Consider the following 4,790-nt stretch of genomic DNA (forward strand, 5'->3'; position numbering starts at 1 on the left):
CCAACTTAAGACTTGCTTATAGGTATTTCAACGTTTTCAACTCTTAAATCGACCGTGTTTCATTATCATCTCTTCTTCTTATTAAATGCATAGAGTTCGTTCCATTGGGTAGTTCGCGTGGCGAACGGTTTGATGCAGCCCCCCGGGGGGGACCACGGCACTTTACACCGGGCATGGTGTATGCGCAACCTACAGATCACCAATATATTTGTGATCGATAATGCACACTTCTTACACGACTGACCAGTCGACAGCGCTGCCTTCCTATTATGCGTGTGTAAACCGATGTTGGGCTGCTCAACATCTTTCACGGTTACATCACTTGCACCCGAACCCATGGTGCCGATTTGGTAATATGTTGTACATGGTCTCAAGATGTACGCTTCGACCCCTTATTCAGGGGCTCAAGCTATTACCAGCAAGATCAATCCTCATCCAGACTTGAACTCGAAACACCCGGAGGCGAACGGTTTAACTAATAAGAGCACCAGTCTTGAATCCATGCGTCGGTGGAAACAATGCCGGCATGTTGCATGTATTAGCTCTGAACATAGCGAGTGATTGCCTTGTAGCTGTCGAACTGAGCGTAGAATGTGATTATCGCTCACTTGAAAGGGTCAAGCCCTTTCGAGTCGTCCGGTTTTTACGCCAGACGACTCGGTTCACCATCTTTCGGGAAGGGACCGTCTCGGTCGCAAGCTGCTCCGGTCCCTAAACAACCTGCGACAAATGATAGGAAATGCCGACATCAACACGTGTTCAGTTTGGTTTATCGCTCATAGGTCTTTTTGACCATCGATCCCTGATTATAACTCTCAATTAAACAGTCAGGAGAGTAAGGCATGCCCATCGATATCTCATCGACAGGCGATACCGCAAGAACGGCCAACGACACATCAGGTGATCGATTATTGCTACGACTTTTGCTTAATCGTTTCCACTCCTTAGAGAAAGAAACCCCCGGGGACCGTCTCGGTCGCAAGCTGCTCCGGTCCCTAAACAACCTGCGACAAATGATAGGAAATGCCGACATCAATACGTGTTCAGTTTGGTTTATCGCTCATTGGTCTGTTTGACCATCGATCCCTGATTAAACTCTCAGTAATCCAGTCGGGAGAGTAAGGCATGCCCATCGATATCTCATCGACAGGCGATACCGCTTGAACGGCCAACGACACATCAGAGGATCGTATCTTGCTACAACTTTTGCTTAATCGTTTCTTCTCCTTGGAGAAAGAAACCCCCGGGGACCGTCTCGGCCGCAAGCTGCTCCGGTCCCTAAACAACCTGCGGCATCAAATGATAGGAAAAGCCGACATCAATACGTGTTCAGTTTGGTTTATCGCTCATTGGTCTTGTTTGACCATCGATCCCTGATTAATACTCTCAATTAGAAGGTCGGTAGAGTAAGGCATGCCCATCGATATCTCATCGACAGGCGATACCGCATGAACGGCCAACGACACATCAGAGGATCGTATCTTGCTACAACTCTTGCTTAATAGTTTCTTCTCCTTGGAGAAAGAAACCCCCGGGGACCGTCTCGGCCGCAAGTTGCTCCGGTCCCTAAACAACCTGCGGCATCAAATGATAGGAAAAGCCGACATCAATACGTGTTCAGTTTGGTTTATCGCTCATAGGTCTGTTTGACCATCGATCCTAGAATTCAACTTTCGAGTAAGGCATGCCCGTCGATATCTCATCGATAGGCGATACCGGTAGTAACGGCCAACGACACACATCTAGGATCGCATTTACTCTTCCTTGGATGGATAACCAATACCCTAGGACCGTTTCATCGCGAGCTGCTCCGGTCCTCAAACAACTCGCGAACCACCGATAGGATGATATTAGGAATGGCCGACTTTCATCCTTTAACTCTCAGTTCTGCTTACCAAAACATAGGTACTTGGACCTTAAAGACCACTATATGTTCCCCGATCGGGGGCAATCGGAACGTCTATCCATCATCAACATCGTTTCACTCATTCCGAACCACCAAATTGGACAGACAGTACCATATTCACCAACCGATTGCTTCAACTTCGCAAACTGTATGGTAAGTTCTACTAATTTCACATCTTACCATCGACTAATAGTGCATAAATCCACTTGGAAATCACTTTTCCTTGGTCCTCGGACCTTCTACGACAACGTCCAACAAATATCCGAAGTCGTTTCCCAACTTAGACCAAGCATTTCGTATCTTTACTTCTAATCGATTTTTTCTCTCATAATTGACGATCAAAATCTAAAAACCACATTTTGAGCCAGAAGCAGTCGTCCGATCGTCCTGGGGGTAGTCTCAATCGATTTAGAAGGGCCCAATTCATAAAGATACGTACTCAGTCAAATTCATGCTTCTGGCTCACCTACCCCCTATATAGAAAACGAAAGCGTACAGGCGTGGAAAACGTGCCATTTTTCTCCATCACGGACTTTTTTTTTCTCGTTGCACCGACTCTAGTAAAAAAGTGAAATTTTTTACTAGTTACCAACTTTTGCAAATTATCATCGGATATCACTTTTCATGGTCTATAGTAAGTTCTTATCACGTTTTAGTAGTTTTTGAAAAAAAAATTTTTTTGAACTTTTCAAAATTTTTCAAAACAAAGTTTTTGTAGGCGGTTTTGTGTATGGAGGGTTACTAGTCTCGGGGTCACTGTTTGACCAAAAAACCACTATATATCATTCGAAAGGTAATTTCAAGGGCTACAAAAAATTGTTCTACGGCACCCCCCTCCGACGTCTAGTATTCGAGTTATTGGCCAAAAACCATCACTTGAGCGATTTTTCGTTCAGGGTACCCGACTCTAGTAAAAAAGTGAAATTTTTCTCGATTGACCAAGTGTTGCAAATGACCATCGGATTTCACTTTTTATGGTCTATAGTGAGTTCTGATCACGATTTGGTACTTTTTGAAAAAATTTTTTTGACGCACTTTTCAAAATTTTGCAAAACCAAAACTTTTTAGGCGGTTTTGTGTATGGAGGGTTACTAGTCTCGGGGTCACTGTTTGACCAAAAAACCACTATATATCATTCGAAAGGTAATTTCAAGGGCTACAAAAAATTGTTCTACGGCACCCCCCTCCGACGTCTAGTATTCGAGTTATTGGCCAAAAACCGCAACTATAGCGGTTTTTCGTACAGGGTACCCGACTCTAGTAAAATGATGCGATTTTTACTAGTCTAGGAACTTTTTGGTCAAAAAATCAAGTATATGTCATTCGATAGATAATTTCAAGGGCTACCAAAAATTGTTCCACGACACCCCCCTGCGACGTCTAGTATTCGAGTTATTAGCCAAAAACCGCAACTTAAGCGGTTTTTCGTCCAGGGTACCCGACTCTAGTAAAATGATGCGATTTTTACTAGTCTAGGGAACTTTTTGGCCAAAAATCAAGTATATGTCATTCGATAGATAATTTCAAGGGCTACCAAAAAATTGTTCCACGACACCCCCCTGCGACGTCTAGTATTAGAGTTATTAGCCAAAAACCGCAACTATAGCGGTTTTTCGTCCAGGGTACCCGACTCTAGTAAAATGATGCGATTTTTACTAGTCTAGGGAACTTTTTGGCCAAAAATCAAGTATATGTCATTCGATAGATAATTTCAAGGGCTACCAAAAATTGTTCCACGACACCCCCCTGCGACGTCTAGTATTCGAGTTATTAGCCAAAAACCGCAACTTGAGCGGTTTTTCGTCCAGGGTACCCGACTCTAGTAAAATGATGCGATTTTTACTAGTCTAGGGAACTTTTTGGCCAAAAAATCAAGTATATGTCAATCGATAGATAATTTCAAGGGCTACCAAAAATTGTTCTAAGACACCCCCCTGCGACGTCTAGTATTCGAGTTATGGGCCAAAAACCATTCATACTTGAGCATTTTGCTCATTTTGCCTGTACGGGTACCGAGGACTAGTAAAATCAGGGCCAATTTTACTAGAGTAGGGGTCCTTTTTGGTCAAAAAAACAACTTTTGCTCGTTCGATAGGGAATCGATAGGGCAACAAAAAATCGTTCTACGACCCCCCCTTCCGATGTCTAGTATTCGAGTTATGGGCCAAAAACAGTTTATAGTTAATTTTTCACTCGATTTTTACACCAAGTATCGCACATTACTCCGGTTCTATACATTGGATCGTCAATCTTTAAGATTTTATGGGTAGTTCCAACTGTTTGCTGCATTTCATCCATACATCACCAACCGATTCAATGTCTGTGCTAGAAGTTATTAGAGGAATAAAAAAATTTACCCTTGGCTTTGGACCGTACAAGTTTACCCATTTTTGGCCCGTATTTGCCCCATAGCTCCGCCGGTATCCAAGATATCGCCACACTTTCTTCTGGCCATGGCTAGATGGCACTTGTGGCTAGATTTCTTTCATGCACCACTAATCGCTACCATGTCTGTGGCCGGAGCTATTCACGAAAGCGCCTCGCGCACTTGGTCGGATTTTTGGTCCAACTTCACCATTTTTGGCCCATATTTGCACCATAGCTCCGCCGGTATCCAAGATATGGCCACACTTTCTTCTGGCCATGGCTAGATGGCACTTGTGGCTAGATTTCTTCCATGCACCACTAATCGCTACCATGTCTGTGGCCGGAGCTATTCGACGAACAACCATCACATTTACCTAGGTACTTTTTCGGATTTTTGGTCCAACTTGCACCATTTTTGGCCCATATTTGCCCCATAGCTCCGCCGGTATCCAAGATATGGCCACACTTTCTTCTGGCCATGGGTAGATGGCACTTGTGGCTAGATTTCTTCCATGCA

This window comes from Anopheles funestus (assembly GCF_943734845.2).
Source record: "Anopheles funestus chromosome X unlocalized genomic scaffold, idAnoFuneDA-416_04 X_unloc_125, whole genome shotgun sequence".
NCBI classification, from domain to species: domain Eukaryota; kingdom Metazoa; phylum Arthropoda; class Insecta; order Diptera; family Culicidae; genus Anopheles; species Anopheles funestus.